The 16,604-nt window shown below is 45.7% G+C and overlaps 1 long non-coding RNA gene across 1 annotated transcript in view; it reads left to right on the forward strand.

The window, feature by feature from the left end:
• The window catches only part of LOC102157744 (uncharacterized), a 312,356-nt gene that overhangs the window by 195,168 nt on the left and 100,584 nt on the right, over positions 1-16,604 (forward strand). The window contains exon 5 of the long non-coding RNA XR_014840344.1: positions 3,415-3,494. This is a non-coding gene — a long non-coding RNA (uncharacterized LOC102157744). The remainder of the gene's footprint in view (positions 1-3,414; positions 3,495-16,604) is intronic.

Here is a 16,604-nt window from a genome sequence, read left to right on the forward strand (position 1 = left end):
TCCTCCCCCAGAGGGTGGAGCAGGAACAAGAAGGAGCTGCTACTCTGGGTTTAACTCCAAACAGCAGAGGAGACGTAGCTGGTGAAGCACGAGTGACTGGGGTCCTGAGGATAAATGAGGACACGGTGTAGAGTCCTTGGTAACCAGGGTGGAGGTCCTCCTGGGTATTGAAAGGCACACCAGGGTACCACGCCTGGTGGTTGAATAGTTTGCGCAAAGCATCCAAGCACTAAATGCTCACTTTTCCAAGGCCCTTTTGAGAAATGAAGGAGAAATTGATGAGCACATTGTCTGTTGAGCTCAGGTGTAAAACAGCACATCTGGACGAGAGAAATGCAGGCCCACGGCCTAGGATGGATTCGCAGGAAGATGATTTATGAAAGCAGAGGCCGCACGTACGGGGACTGCCAAAAAAATAGAGGAAAAGGCAGGAAGCTTTTTCAGAGTACCAATGGGACAGATGAAGGGTCAAATGGGGGCCCTGTCTGTTCTGACAGGCTGGTGAGGGTGGGTGTAGAGGGTGCAGATGCCATGGCCCCCATTTGATTTCTGCCTTCTCCTTCCAGAAGAGCGGGGTTTGGATTGGAACCTCAGGCACTGAGTGAGAACCATGGAGGGGGCAGGGGCTTCAGGCTACAAGGCTTAGGACAGAGGTCTCACGCCCTGTGATCTGGTGCTTCCATCTTCTCCCATGTTAAATAGAGACCATAAGCCTTATCAGCAGACCTCATGGTGTGGTCCTCAGGTGGAAACAGCAGCACCTCCTGGGCCCTTGGAACAAATGCACCTTCTCCAGTCCCACCCCAGAGCTGCTGCATCAGCACATCTGAACGTGGGGTGCGGGAGGCTATTGGAACAGACCCTTCAGAGGGTTCCAGGCCCACTCAGGCATGGAACCCTAGCCCATCTCCCATGGTGGGCAGGAGGCTGAGACAAAGGCCAAGTCGAGGAAACACTCTGGCAGGCAGTAAGATATCTTGAAACTAGCAGCTTTTAGTAAATGAGTTCAAATGTCCTGGCTTGGAGGGATCCCATCCCCAAACCTTGTCAAGACTACAGATGAGGTCATCAAAGTGCTGTGAGCTGGCTGAGCATCATGTGAACAGAGCAAGTCGGATACTTTCCAGTCTCTGCAGATGGAGAGGTTGCAGCAGGAAGTTACAAAGAACAGTTGGAGTAGCCAGGATGGTTCTCTTTCTCTCCCATCCTCTCCCCTCGTTCCCCAAGCACCTCCCTCCTTTCACTTAGTCAGTGTAATAGATAGAATTAGAAGTGTGCAGGGCTCCTTCACGCCGGGAAGCATAAATTATTTCTCCAGCATCGGAGCACTAATTTGTAACGTAGATTCAATTTGGCTTCAGATGGGGGAGGGATTTTGCACCTTGAAGACCTGCCACGTGGTTTAGGGAAATCACTCACTTTGACACAGTAGGACAGATTAGAACGTGTCAGTATTAATACCGGGCATTTCCCTGTTGTCACATGATGGTAGAGGAACAATAATTTCGTGTCAGAGTAAAACTCTTACTCAGAGGCCGAAGTTAATGTAGCAGATGGGACCGTGTGGAAACAGGGCTTGTGAACACAAGCGAGGGCCCATTACCATGCTGGTTATCATATTTCTCCCACTTCATCCGTTTTCCTGGATATGAGACGATTATTGTTTTGCTTCGAAGAGGCCTTGGCCCCTCTGACCTCAGGACGACGTCACACAGACTGACAGTTCAAAGGTTAAAAGAGAATTGATCTGGACACTCTCCCCGGTCCCTCACTTGCCTCCCTGCTCTCTGAAGGATAAATCTCTTTTTCAGAGAAATCCAGATTGGTTTTCCAATAGATTGGCTTTTGGCCTCCCCGGCTCCACAGTACTTTGACATAACCTGGACTGCCTCTCTGTAGCCAGGAAGAAATCATTTCCAACATCTGAGGTTAATTCACTAAATGAAGCGTTGGATTTTCTTTCGTGGAAGCAAGAAAAATTGTTTGGATGATGTTAGAAAAGGCTAGGCCGGCTCAGAGAACATTCCCTGGGGCTCCACCACCGCACGAAGCTCTACTGGACATTTAGGGCTGTGCTGGATGAATAAACAATAGGGGAAAAACGCCTTCCTTCCCGCATTGCCTTTTCCATGTTGAGTGACCTCTCATCCATTATTCTGCGAGCCTTGCAAGGTGAGGAGGAGGGTGGAATTAGCCTGTTTGGACCTAGAGAATTCTGAGCCCCGTTCCCACCCCGCTCACCCCAGCCGTTCCCTGGCTCACAGAGGTGCCTGCCTTGGCCTCGCCAGTTCACATGCAGTCCAGTCCCATCAAACACACCCCAAGGCTGCAGGCTCTGCACCTACCTCCTTGGGCGCCACCCAGCAGGAGCTGGGAAAGGGGGTGCTGAGCCCTTGCAGGCCAAGTGGGATGGACGCAACGTCCCTACCGCCGAGGCAGCAGCGACCTGCAACGGACCCTGAGAAATCTTTGCAGCCCCTCCCTGGTGTGGAGGAATCTGCTGTCCATCTTTCCATTTCAGCCTAAAGCCAGCCCCCAATTCCCGGATCTCTCCTCGCCTGGCCCCGGGTGCTCAACTTGGCCTTGCCTGTGCTCACAGACTGACTAGCCCGCCAGGCCCACTGGCCTTTTTCGGGGAGTGAACTTTGCCTCCCAGAGCCTCAGTTTCTCATCTGTATAATGGGGTGAAAATGTCTTCTCAACAACTCCAGGAGTTCCGGTCGTGGCGCAGCGGAAATGAATCCGACTAGGAACCATGAGGTTGCGGTTCAATCCCTGGCGTCGCCTCGGGTGTAGCCCTCAAAAAAACACACACAAAAAAAGCAAACCAACTCCACCCCTGCCCCAACACAGGATTGCTGTGGAGAGGATGGACGCTGTGGGGTGTAAACGGCTTGGTACACCACCTGTCACAAGAGTCTGGACGTTCTCATCTAGAAACCAGCACTGGTGTTACCTGGCTGATAGTCTCATGATGGGGTTTACAGGAAACGCAGCAGGCGAAGCTCTTCCAACAGTGCTGGGCCCCTTCTCAAACGCTCAGATGCGACTCCCTCCTTTTACCCCCGAGGCTGAGACCCTGCAGCTATTCTGCTCCCTGGCCCTGGTATTTTTACTGGTCCCTGTGGTGTGCATGGACCCCAATATCTCCTTCCCTAAGAACTTTCTGAACAATCTCTCGGTGTGTGTGTTGGGGCGTGGGCGGGGAAGGACGGCTGAACTTTTGAATGAATGCCTCTTTGAGAAAAGCACCGGAAAAACTGCCCTTAGGGAGGGGCTCCAGTTTATTGAAAGACTGGCTCTTGGGAATGAACTTGCCACATTAAAAGCAGTGGGGCTTCCCTGGAGGGGCGGCTGTTTAAGGTGTCCCGAACAGCCTTCCGTTGCCACTAACTATTGCAACTTGACCCACAGGACACGTCGGGAATGAACCAAGGGGACTATTTCCTTTTGCCACCAGGCGCGAGCCCAGGGTGAAGGGGGATCTTCTAAAGGTGAGTTTTCCCCTGAATGAAGCCACTGGGTCAAAGTTATGCCTGTCACTTGATTTGTGAATGCCAATGATTTTAAGCCAATGTAGCCTTTGCATAAACTCTCCAATGAAAAGTACTGCGTAGTCTCCAAAGTGGCAGATTCCCTCCTGGCTTTGCAGAGGATGATAATGAGTTATTGCTAATATAACCATCAAGCTGTTATTTGCATGAGTAAAACGGGAGCTAATGGGTAGATAAAATTAAACTTTAAAATGAAATATTGTTAAAACAAAACGGTTAATGAATTTCGACACGTTATTGAGCAGGTAAGTTTGGCAGCTGAGTGCAAGAGATGATTTTAATTGGTGTCCTTGAATCAAAATCAATATTGTAAATTGCACAGCGTATCAGAAACACCTTCTCCTCCTCCTATTAATATTTGGATCACTTCCGGCCTGAATCCCAGGCCCTGTCGCATCAGTCCTAGTGGACCAGCAGGGAGGGAGTGGGTCAGTTCACTTGTCTGTAATTACAGGAGGGCAATCAATCCTGAAATCCAGGAGCACTCTGGTTGATCTTCTCAAAATGAACTTCCCAGGGATGCAGTGCACAGCCTGAGTGTCAGTCTTACTCTGTACTGCTTCAGCCTTGGGAAGTGCAGGATAAGTTCATAACTGGATTCGGGCAGGACCCTCCACGAGAGGGCCTCACGTTTGCGGTATTAGTGCGTGAGAAGCAGAACAGCAGCAAGGGAAGCCCCCTCTTCTACGTTTCCCACCGTTCAGATCTCTGACGTCCTGTGGACACTTAGTTCTATTTGGTCACACATCACCTGAGATGCCTTTGGGTGTGTCTGGGTCACCTTCTCTGGCATGTCCCGGAAACCACCATGCACCGAATGGCTTAGATGAGGGGTTGGCAAACTGCAGCTTGTAGGATCAAGGCCATCCCACTGTCTGTTTTTGTATGAGCTAAGAATAGCTTTCCCATGTTCAATGGTTGCAACACCTCAAAAGAAGAATCCTATCTCAGGACACCTGGAGTTAGATGAAATGTGAATTTCCGTGTCCATAAACAAAGTCTTAGAGTATAGGTTGTCTGTGACTGCTTCCTTGATATGATGGTGAGGTTCAGGGGTTACAATAGAAACCGCATGGCCCCCAAGCCCAAAATGCTTCATCTCCGGTCCTTCACAGAAAAAGTTGGCCAACCTTTACCTTGGCACATTGCTGCCTCTGCAGACCTAGAGCTTGGAATGGGGTCACTGTACAGATGAGGGCTGGATACTCCAACAAGGATTTTATTAGGAAGATAGAAAGGGGACGCCGAAGCTGGGCAGGAAACCAATGGTGTCCATTGTATCTGAGAAGTCATCTAATTTCTCTGAGACTCGTTCTCCCCACCTGCAGACGTGGGGTATAGCAGACAAGTTTCCAGGGAATTGGTGAGAACTCAGGAGACGGTGTGGAGATCACAACTGGGTGACGAATAAGTGAACGAATGAATGGGACTTGGTCAAAGGTGAGGTTGGGGAGGTGAGCCGGCTCACAACATGCCGAAGAATTCTGGCTTTATTTTGCCGACATATGGTGGCCTTTGAAGTGTTTCAAGCAAATGACAGAGTGACATTTGCCTTGGAGAGAGAGAACATGGCATTTGGTGGGGGGCTAAGCAGAAAGGTCATTTGGTCAGAGAGCGACAAGAATAGGATGCTTCCTGAAAGGGAAAATCAGCAAACTGCTTCCTCCGTAACTCTTCCTCCAGGAGAGGGAAGAGACAGAAGGGACAGCTCCAGGGAACACGATATGGGCTGATATGGGGGAAGCACACTCAGAAGAACCCTATGAAAACAGGCACGTGGTCAGGAAGCTGTGTGTCCTGCAGTGGTTCTCAGACTAGGAAGGTGATGGGAAGAGCATGGCACAGAGGGGACTTCATGAGAGAAAGTGGAGAACACTGTCTCAGAGGCCACGGGTTCTAGTCCTGACCCCACCAGGAACTTGCTGTGTGCCCTGAGGCAAATGGATCCACCTTTCTGGTTTTCTGTTTCATCATTTGAGAACAAGAACTCTCCAATGAGATGGTTTCTTTGAAGGCACGAATGTATTAGCAAGAACAGGTTCAGGTTTTGAGAGACCTGAAGTTGAAACCCATGGGCTCTCCCTTTAAGGAAAAAGAAACACAAAATTAGATGAGAAAGTGAAAACCTATAAGGAGACAAAAAATCTGGCAAATACATTTGGAAGTGATGAAAAGCACTCTAAATATCCCCAAATCCAGAAGAATATAAAAATATTATTAATGAACTGTTCGATAAACTCTCATGCATTTTTTTGGCTGCATACTTTTGGCGCACGTCTTCACATGACAGTGATTTTAGATTTTCCAAAGAGAGGATAGAAAGCTAACAGCCCTTCTGATGGAAACTTGTTTTAAATGATAGGACAGCAGGAAACACGTGACAGCTGTCTTGCTGTCTCTCTCCAGGTCCGTGACCTGCAGACACAGGGATTCTAATGTTTCTTCTATTCGGCATGACTCCCATCATAAAATGTAAGCATGGGGTGTGTTTATGACTGTGTATGCTGCATCATTGCATGATTCCTAACACTAGAGGGTTTACGTTTTTGACTGGACATCAGTGAGACCCAGACTCTACTTCCACTGTTACCTGTCTGAGGTAAGAGAAGAGGTATTTCACACCTTGTTCTACTCCATTGTCCATGATGCTGTGTCAGGATCCAGGGGAGCTGGCTGTGTGCAGTGGGGATATTTCTGAAAACCAGGTTGGTTAAAACAAGTGACTTTAAACCATATGTGTGTGTCTTAGTGAACCTGAGCCAAAGGTGTCTGTGTTGCCCCTTCCCAGAGCCACCCGTTCAATAAATGATACTGGGACAAATTGTCATCCTTAATGGAAAGCTTGTATTATTTCCCAACCACACATGAACGTCTCCAATAGTCTATATGGATTAAAGACCTGCATAAGCAAAACCAGGAAACACTTAGAAGAATACCTCGGAGAATTTCTTTACGACCCTGGAGTAGGGGAAGATGTCTTAAATCAGTTAGAAAAGGAAAACATCGTAAAAGGAAACAGTAATAAAATTGGCTTCGTCAAAGTATTAAATGTCTGTAATGACAACAGACACTGTAAAAACAACTGCTAGTTTTTGAATAGTCTCAACCCTGTTCCAAGTGTTTTGCACATATTATCTCACTTAATTCTAATATCAATACCATACAGAATATCATTATCTCCACTTTGAAGACGAGGAAACTGAGGCAGAGAGAGATCAAATAAATCCCCCAATGCCATGTGATTAGTTTATAGTGGCTGAGCTAAGAGACCAGGTAGTCTGACTCTCAAGTCTCCTCTCTTGATGAAATGTCTTAGCCCATCTCACCTTTTTGCCATGTTATTTGTAAGAAAGTAACAAGACATGCCATAAATGAATAGATCATTGTAATTCATAAAAACCTCAAAGGATCAGCACTCAGAACCTATAAAGAAGTCCTCCATGTCAAGTAGAAAAAACAAGCAGCTCAGTTGAAGATGGGCGAGAGATAAGAGCAGATTGTTCATGAAAAAGGACCCAGGAATGTCGAGCCGCACATGAAAAGATGCTCAGCATTACTAGTAACTGAGGAGATGCAAATTAATACACCAAGGGGGCGTTCCTGCTGTAGCACAATGGGATTGGCAGCATCTCTGGAGCACTGGGATGCAGGTTCAATCCCCAGCCCAGCACAGTAGGTGAAGGATCCCACAGTAGGTGTAGGTTACATTCACAGCTTGGATCTGATCCCTGGCTTGGGAACTTCGTATGCCATGGGGTGGCCAAAAGAGAAAGCAAACAAACAGACAAAAAACACCAGGGGGATTCATCTCACGCCCAGCTATGGGCATAGGCTGAAAAGTTTGGAAACCCCAAGTAGTGGGAAGGATGTAGGCACCCGAAATTCTTCTGAGTGTCAAATGAAGACGCAGTTCCTTTTAGGAGCAATTCGACAGGACATAATGGAGGTAAAGACGGACAGTCCTCATCACTCCAGCGATGTCACATCCACTGGACCTAAGAGAAACCTTCAGGCTTGCCCAGCAAGAGGAAAGTACCAAGTTTTCCCTTCTGTACTATGTCAGTTACAAAACATGACTATGAAACACCTCTTGCTCAGGGAATGGAAAAGTAAACCATGGCTTATGCATACAATTCTAGACAGCAGTTAAAATGAATGGAGTAGACTGACATGTATCAAGGCAGATAAATTCTAAAATCAAACATTTGAATAAAATCGGGCTGCAGAAGGATATGTGTAGTTTTGCTGTCGTACAGTTTTAAAATGCAAAAAGTTTTATATTTCAGACACTTAAATATGCACTGAGAAACGTGTATAAAATGCATATCTATATAGTTTTAGTTATAAAGTGAACCTCTGTGTAACCACATAACTAGAACTTCCCAAACCTTTGTGTTATGTATTTTTCTAATCCTATTCCCTTGCAGTTAACCGTTAGCCTGACTTTTTGTATGTATTACCCTAAAGAAAAAAAAAATAAGTGTTGCCTGTTTCTGAACTTTATATAATTATATTACATGCTGTGTATTCTTTTTGGCCTTGCTTTTCTTGCTCACCATTATATTAGGAATATTCTTCCACGGTCATGTGCATAGCTATGGTTTATTCATTTTCATTGCTTTATGCTATTCCCTGGCATGAATGTACTAAAAGGAATTCACCCATCCTACTGTGGCTGAGCACCTGCTGCGTTTCCAGTTTTAGACAATGTAGTAAAAGTACATGTGTCGACACTGTGATTCATATGGAAGCTAAGCTGTGTGCTGCTCCCACAAGATGGAGATGGATTTGGGAGCTTCAGATGCTAATGTCATGGCTTATTCCTTTAGGAAAAAATATTGTATCAAACATGGCAAAATGTTAACACCAGTTTCGAATTCAGTAGTGAGAACAGTGCTGCCGTATCATTTTCTGTACTTTTCTCTATGTTGAAATTGCTTATGATTTTTAAAAGAAAGTGTAATGTGTTTGAAGTGTGAAGGCATGCTCTGCCACCTTCCTAGCTCCTGAGACAGACTGCAAAATGCCCTCTCTGGTCCCAGGCAGAATGAAGGGCTCTGAGGGGGATCCTTGAGCTGGCTGGCTGCCCTCTCTCCCATCTCCATCCCAGCAAGCTGCAAAAGTGAGCACCCCTCGTTCCCCGCACTAGCTGGCTTCCTGCTACCCTGGGGCATCTCCTGTTACCATCAGCCCACATTTGCCTTCTCCTCTCAGCTGCGAGGGAACTGACATGCCGCATCTTCAGATATGTAGCTGAATATCAAAACCTGAATGTCATGAGCTTGGGCTGCGCACTGGGACAGATAGGGGCTGAGGCTTTGCCAGTTCTCTCTGGATTACCTTCCAGGGCGGTGTCTGGGCACCAGGAGGGGAAAGGAGGGAAGTTTATGTCTTCGGTCCATAACAGGGTGGGAAGAAGACCTACCTTGGTTTGCTTGGGCCCTTTCTTAAACATGGTGGAACATGATCAGAAGGGATCGATCCCATAGTATTCCCCTTTTGCCTATAACTGTGCCTCAGACAGATTCTACCATTAGAGAGTTATTCCTTTGAGCTAAACTGTGAGTTTCTGAGCAGAAAACTAACTTAAAAGAGTTGGGGTGGAGAATGAGTTATCATTGTGCAACATGTCATGTGAGCAAAAAGAAAAAAGGAGAGTTAAATAATTACTTTGATTGATTGATTGATTGATTGCACTATCTACACACGTTTTGCAATCCCAACTTGGTGATAACCTTGGGTGATATCTATCATTTTTCCAGGGTTATCATGACACCTTTAAAATAGGATCAAAACAAAATAGACACTCATTAACATATGGAATTCTTTTTTTACGTTTTCAGAGTGTTTTTCTTCTTTAAAAATTAACAGTTAATTTTAATCAAAGGAATGCATGCATCTAGTTTAAAAATATCAAATGGTACAAAAGTGCTTTATAATAAGAAGCAACATTCCTCTGCAGCACTTCATTGCCCCTAGTCTTGTTCCCAAAGGCCATGGCTATCCACTCCCTTAGCTGTTTCTGCCAGTATTTATCTCCATATCTCTGAATAATGTGCGTAGCAGAACAATAAATAGATTTGTGCTTTGGTCTCAGAATTGTATCTGTAACCTCAAAGCTGAAAATAATAGGTGCTAAGAACTTCTGCAGTCTAAAGAGAATTGGCAAGATGACAAGACTAATCTCCCAAGATCTCACTAACATGTGGCAGAAACAATAGGAAGAGATAACACTTGTCTCAGGTCCTATTCTAAACGCCCTAGATTCATTTACTCATTTAACTATTGCAGTAACCCTACGATAATCCCTCTATTTTATAGAAGAGGTAACTAAGAGAGAGTTTAGAGAATTCTGACCAACGATAGAAGGAGGTTTCTTTCACAGGGAGTCTAACCATCACATGAGACTGCCTGTCAAGGGCCTTGCCGTCATCGCCCATTCCCACCACTCCAGCCTGTATGGGCAGAGGAAGGATTTTGTCATCAGCCTGGGGGAAAATTTTTGCCTCCTCTCTTCACTTTCCTTGCACCTTTCACGTTGTAGCTGTAAACCAAGAAATGAAGGGGTGTTCTAAGAAGAGATGAGGGCTATCTACCAGGGGATGAGATTGGCATCTTATTCCCCTGGGGGATGCCTTTTTGCAGCCCATGGGCTGATTGCCCGTTGCGTCTATTTCAGCAGGAAGGCAGGAATGAGAGCGAGGAGGGGATGAGGGCAAGGGAAGCATGCAGGATTTCTTGTAGACCAATTGCTGTGGGGATGTTAGTCAAGCTTGAGCCGTCTTGGTGGCACACTGCTCAAAGGGATAGTAGCAGCATGAGGCCAGGGTATAAGGTTGGAGTCCGAAGAGGAGAACTGAGTGGTGAGAAGGCTCCTGAGGCCCTTGAAAATACTCAGGCAAATCCTCTGTGAGTGAATCACCACCAAGATTCTGGCCACATGGTCAACATCTAAGACCAACCAGTGTTAACAAGGAGGCAATAATAGCGTGTCATGTTGGGAGCTCCTCTGTGGCTCCGCAGGTCAAGGGCCTGGTATTGTCACTGCAGCAGCTTGGGTTGCTGCTGTGCTTTGGGTTCTATCCCTGACTCGGGAATTTTCTCATGCCTTGGGCTCAGCACCCCCCCGCCCCCGAGATAGCAGTGTCAGGTAAACATAAAGGTGTTTATGATCCCCCCTTTCTGGCCAAAATGAAAGGGGGTGAAATTGCTGACATGTCTCCTCCATGCTTTGAGTTCCTTGGCTGAGGTTCAGCCGGAGATGGGAGAGAAGGAGAGCATCCATAGGACTTAAGATTGAAGTTTTAAGATGACAAAAGATGGATTAGACATTTCACAACTTTCTTAAAATGAGCAGCAAGCTATGGGATCTGGCCAACAGGTTATTAGGTGAAAGGAAAATGACATTCAGTATGGCACAGTTGAAGGCAGAGATCAGATGAGAAAATAAAATGCATCCATTGACTGAATACGTAAGTTGTTTTTACTGCTTCTTGTTGATTTATCACTTTAAATATTTTCTATTTTTTTATTGGTACATGATGAATTAGCTCTTTTTGTGCTTTCTTTCTGCACACAAACCTTTTCTTCCCCATCCTACCAATGCATCTGTATGTTTAGAGAATCAATCATAAAATTTGTCATTGCAGCTGTCTAATAAATCTTGTTCACTAGCGGGACATACTTTTACTATGATAACATTTCCTTTCTTGGAAATGGGGGGGGGTAAATACTTTTTTTTTTTTCATTTACATTGTTTTCTACATACATGCCTTTGAATTTTACCATTAGATCTCTCCATTTCCTCTATGTGGTTACTTGCTCCCCAAATGCTCAAACATATGACATCTCCTTTCAGTCATTCCTCCCCGCCCCCGGAGTAATCTCTCTTGCATATTCAATCTACCATGCTTGTTCTCTGAACCTGCGGCATAGCTGTTATGCCACAACTTCCCTTCATCAACTTCTTGTGTTGGATTTAGTTTTCTTGGATTCCGTCTTCCTTTATTTTTTCCTTTCTTGGATGTCTGGATTCCATGCCTTGCTTCCCTCCCTCCTTTCCTTCCTTCTTTTTTCTTTTGTCATTGCATGTCCAAAATGTCTTTGTTGTAGATTCTTCTTTTTTTGACTCATGTGACTGGGTAAAATATTTTAAATTTTTATTAATTTGGATCCCCACCCCAAAAGCAGAGGCTGTGACAAAAGCACCTGTTCACATGCGTGTTGACTCTCTGTCTATCTTCTTTGGAAAAATGTCTGTTCAAGTCCTCTGCTCGGTTTGTTTGTTTGTTTTTTATTTTTAGGGCCACACCCATGGCATATGGAGGTTCCCAGGCTAGGGGTCCGATTGGAGCTATAACTGCTGGCCTGTGCCACAGCCACTGAAACTCAGGATATGAGCTGTGTCTGTGACCTACACCACAGCTCACAGCAACACTGGATCCCAACCCACTAACTGATCAAACCTGAAACCTCATGGATACTAGCTGAATTCATTTCCACTTTGCCACAATGGGAACTCCCTCTGCTCATTTTTAAATTGGGTTGTTTCTTTTTCTTGATACTGAGTTGTATGAGTTCTTTATATATTTTGGATATTAACCCATTATCAGTTTTATCATTTGCCAATGTCTTTCCCATTCAGTCGGTTGCTTTTTTTTTTTTTTTTTTTTTTTTTTTTTGGTGGTGGTGGTTTCCTTTGCTCTGCAAAGTCTTTTTAATTTGACGTAGTCCCATTTGTTTATTTTTGCTTCTGTTGCCTTTACCTAAGGAGACATATTCAAAGAAATATTGCTAAAACTGACTCAAAGAGTGTACTGCCTATGTTTTCTTCTGGGAGTTTTATGGTTTCTGGTTTTACACTTACGTTTTTAATATATTTTGAGTTTATTTTTGTATATAATATAAGAGAGAGGTCCAGTTTGATTCTTATGTGTGCGGCTGTCCAGTTTTCCCAACACCATTTACTGAAGAGACTGTCTTTTCCCCATTGTATGTTCTTGCTTCCTTTGTCATAATTAATTGACCATATAAGGATAGGTTTATTTCTGGACTCTTATTCTATTCCATAGATCTATGTACTTGTTTTTGTGCCAGGACCATACTGTTTTGGTTCCATGGCTTTGTAGTATATTTTCAAATCTGGGAGAGTGATACCACCATAAAAAAAGGAAATTTTGTCATTTGTGACAACATGGATGAAATTTGAGGGCATAATGCTAAGGGAAATAGGTCAGATGGAAAGACAATTGCCATATGATTTCACTCATATATGGAATCTAAAAGACAAAACAAATGAACAAACAAAGGGAAAGCAGACTCATAGATACAAACTTGTAGAACAGGTGGTTGCCAGAGGGGAGGATGGTGGAGGCATAGACAAAATAGGTGAAGGGGATTAAGAAGTACAAGTTTCCAGCTATTTTTTTTAAAAAGTAAAAAATAAGTCAAGGAGGAGTTCCCATCATGGCTCAGCAGAAACAGGTCTGACTAGGAACCATGAGGTTGCAGGCTCAATCCCTGACCTTGCTCAGTGGGTTAAGGATCTGGTGTTGCCATGAGCTGTGTTGTAGGTCACAGATGCGGCTCGGATATGGCATTGCTGTGGCTCTGGCATAGACTGGCAGCTGTAGCTCTGATTAGACCCCTAGCCTGGGAACCTCCATATGCTGTGGGTGCAGCCCTGAAAAAATAAATAAATAAGTCAAGGGGATGCAATGTACACATAGAAAATATAGTCAGTAATATTGTAACAACTTTGTATGGTGATGGATGGTTACTGGACTTAGTGTGGCAATTATTTTATTTTATTTTATTTTTCTGTCTTTTTTTTTAGGGTCGCACTTGCGGCATATGGAGGTTCCCAGGCTAGGGGTTGAATCAGAGCTATAGTGGACAGCCCACGCCACAGCCACAGCAACACCAGATCCGAGCCATGTCTGCAACCCTGGCTCATTCCACAGCTCACAGCAATCCCTAACCCACTAAACAAGACCAGGGGTCGAACCTGCATCATCATGGATGCTAGTCAGATTGGTTTCCACTGAGCCATGATGGGAACTCCAGACAATTATTTCATAATGTACAAAAATCTCAAAGCACTTTGTCATACACCTGAAACAAATATAATACTGTATTTCAGGGAAAACAATAAAAACTGAAAAAAAGCAATGATAACATCAATTATGTTTTCTTTTAAAAAATGAACATGTGTTTAGGGAGAGCTTTTCTGCAGTAGAAGCACTGCGGGCCTGGGGATCCCTGAACACATGAGCAACAGGGACCACCCTTTAAACAGGACTGCAGACCCCCTTCCCTCTCACCTGGCAATCAGTGACTTCAGATCTAACGAAATCCTGGTTGATTTCTCTACTGGCTGTAGATAGCACACTCTTTCCTTTTCAGGTTTCTCTTTTATTTGTTTTACTCAGGTATAGTTGATTTACAGTGTGTCAATTTCTGCTGTACAGGAAAGTGATTCAGTTATCTGTCTATGTATCTATGTATCTATCTATTCTTTGCCATTATGGTTTCTCACAGGATGTTGAATATAGTTGCCTGTGCTCTATAGTAGGACCTTGTTGTGTATCCATTCTCTATGTCGTAGTTTGCATCTACTCATCCCAAACTCCAATTCCTCCTTCCCTTCCCTTGCCTCCCCCTTGGCAACAACACGTCTGTTTTCTGTTTTTCCTTCAGTTTAAACAGACTTTGGGGTCCGTGCTACTTAGCAAGCAGGGGAAGCTCCCATCCCTGCCCTTCTCACGGTGTATGTTGTCACTCCTAATGGGGACATGATCACCTCTTGCCTTCCCTTGTCTCTCCTGATTAGAATCACTGGTGCTCTCTTTGGGGACCAGACTTGGCATGTTCCTAAGCCAGCCCTGACCTGAGCAGAAGCTGATCAGTAGCCTCAGCCCTGCCAGGATGAGCGGGATCTGGATTTAATCTTGCTGCCTCTTGCCACCTGTCCTGGTATTACCTGATGCTGGTCTGGCTCTCTTGGTTTATTTGGAATAAGTGGGGCTTCTGCCTCCCTGTGTTTAGTCTTCAGTCCACTATGGGGAGTAGCACCCGGAACTATGTCCTCCCCTCCCTCCTGCCCCAGGGACCCCAAATCCCCTCCCTCTGGTTACCAGATACCAGCTGGGCTAGCTAGATACCAGGAGGGGAGGGGCTTCCTTTTGTATTTGTAGGACAAGCTGACCAGCTTGATGGTTTGAAGGGCTTGTGTAGCCCCTGCCTCAGCCGTCCTGGAGCTCACCAGTCCCTTTGTGCTGCTGCTTTGTGACCCAGACAGTGCTCACCTCAGACCTGAGCAATGGGGCTTCTGTCCTAGCCTGCACACTTCAGAGAATCCTGCCAGGGAAGACCTAGCCAAGGGGCAAGAAGACCACCTGGTCAAGTGGATGTGCCCCCGTGAAACCCACAGCTTCCCCCCAGACCAAGCTCCAGATATCTGAGACTCAAGAACTCAGTCCAGGACTCACAATTCTGCTTATAGAGCCTTTTCAAGCCTCTCTTGGGTGCTGCCATAATAGTGTGCATACTCCAGGCTTGAAGTTGAGCCAAAGGATCACGGTGCGTGCAGGGTGTGGGCAGAGTTTAGACCTGTGCGAACATGCAAGGCCTTTTGCGATGCAGAATACAATCTGGAATGAGAAAGAGGTCAGGCAGAGGGCTGGGGATGAGGGGCTCCACCATGCCATATTCAGCACAGAATCTAGGGAAAGTCAAGAATTCTAAACTCTGAATTGGCTTTTTAAGTTATCATGAAGGTCTGTTCATCAAGGAAGAAATACCCATCAGAACATATTTTATTTAGTTGCCTATTAGCTTGACACACAACCTGCTACTCTTACTCTGTGTGGTGGGCAGGCCTCTATTTATTCTCTTACCCTGGACCCTGCAGAAGTCAGACATGGGTCTGGGCTCAACCCTTGTCCCATCTGGTCCCAGCTCCCTCACTACCACTTGCTCATGTTCTTGAGTCATCATATGTCTTATACTTGGGATGAGCCAAAGGGTGAGAGAAATAGTCCCTCAGCATCACAGGAGGTAAAAAGAAGGAGGGTACTTCTAGGGAAATTGGAATATGCTGATAAAAAGAGCAGGGGCTTTAGAAACCAGCAAACCTCTGTCCCAACCTCTGTCCCAACTCAACTGGGAAGCAATTTGACTTCTTCACACCCTAGTTTCCTCATGTAGTATAAGGGGGACGGATTCTGTACTTAAAGTTTGATAAGGATTTGGGAGTTCCCGTCGTGGCGCAGTGGTTAACGAATCTGACTAGGAACCATGAGGTTGCGGGTTCGGTCCCTGCCCTTGCTCAGTGGGTTAACGATCTGGCGTTGCCGTGAGCCTCGGTGTAGGTTGCAGACGCGGCTCGGATCCTGCATTGCTGTGGCTCTGGCGTAGGCCGGTGGCTACAGCTCCGACTCAACCCCTAGCCTGGGAACCTCCATATGCCGCGGGAGCAGCCCAAGAAATAGCAACAACAAAAAAGACAAAAGACAAAAAAAAAGGTTTGATAAGGATTAAATGCATGGGTCCATCCAGGTCCTTGCACAATGCTAATGAACACTTAGTAAACAAGCCTCTCTCTCCAGCTAACTTTGGAAGGTTTTATTCTCCTGGAACAGGATCCACCAATGCTGATTTGTGTCCTTTTCCAGCATCATGCGTAGAAAAGACATTTGCCACCAGAACCTGAGGTTCTGTTCCAAGAGCTATCCTTTCTCGGACGGTCCAGTCTGTTCTCGGATGCCTGCCCTCACATCCCCCATCTCTCTTTCTCCAGCTTTGGGAACCAGATTTTCCAGCCACGTGGGCTGCTTCCATCTTGCTTCACCGTTGTTTGAAATGATTATCCAGGATGTCATGTCTGTTCCCTTTGCCGTGAGCTTCCCCGTAGGCCTTTTTGGAATGTACCTTCTAAGTCACCCAGACTCACCTTCCTCCCAGGCTCTGCCTCTCTTGGCAGGTGGTCCGAGTGTGGGCACCATCCGTGGCTCTGTTAGGGCCACGAATGGGGCTCGTGTGTCCCATCTC

Source organism: Sus scrofa, chromosome 3 (genome assembly GCF_054392235.1).
Source record: "Sus scrofa isolate SSC_HxYL_T2T_F1_AM1 chromosome 3, Sscrofa_HxYL_maternal_Yorkshire_Landrace_v2.0, whole genome shotgun sequence".
NCBI lineage: Eukaryota > Metazoa > Chordata > Mammalia > Artiodactyla > Suidae > Sus > Sus scrofa.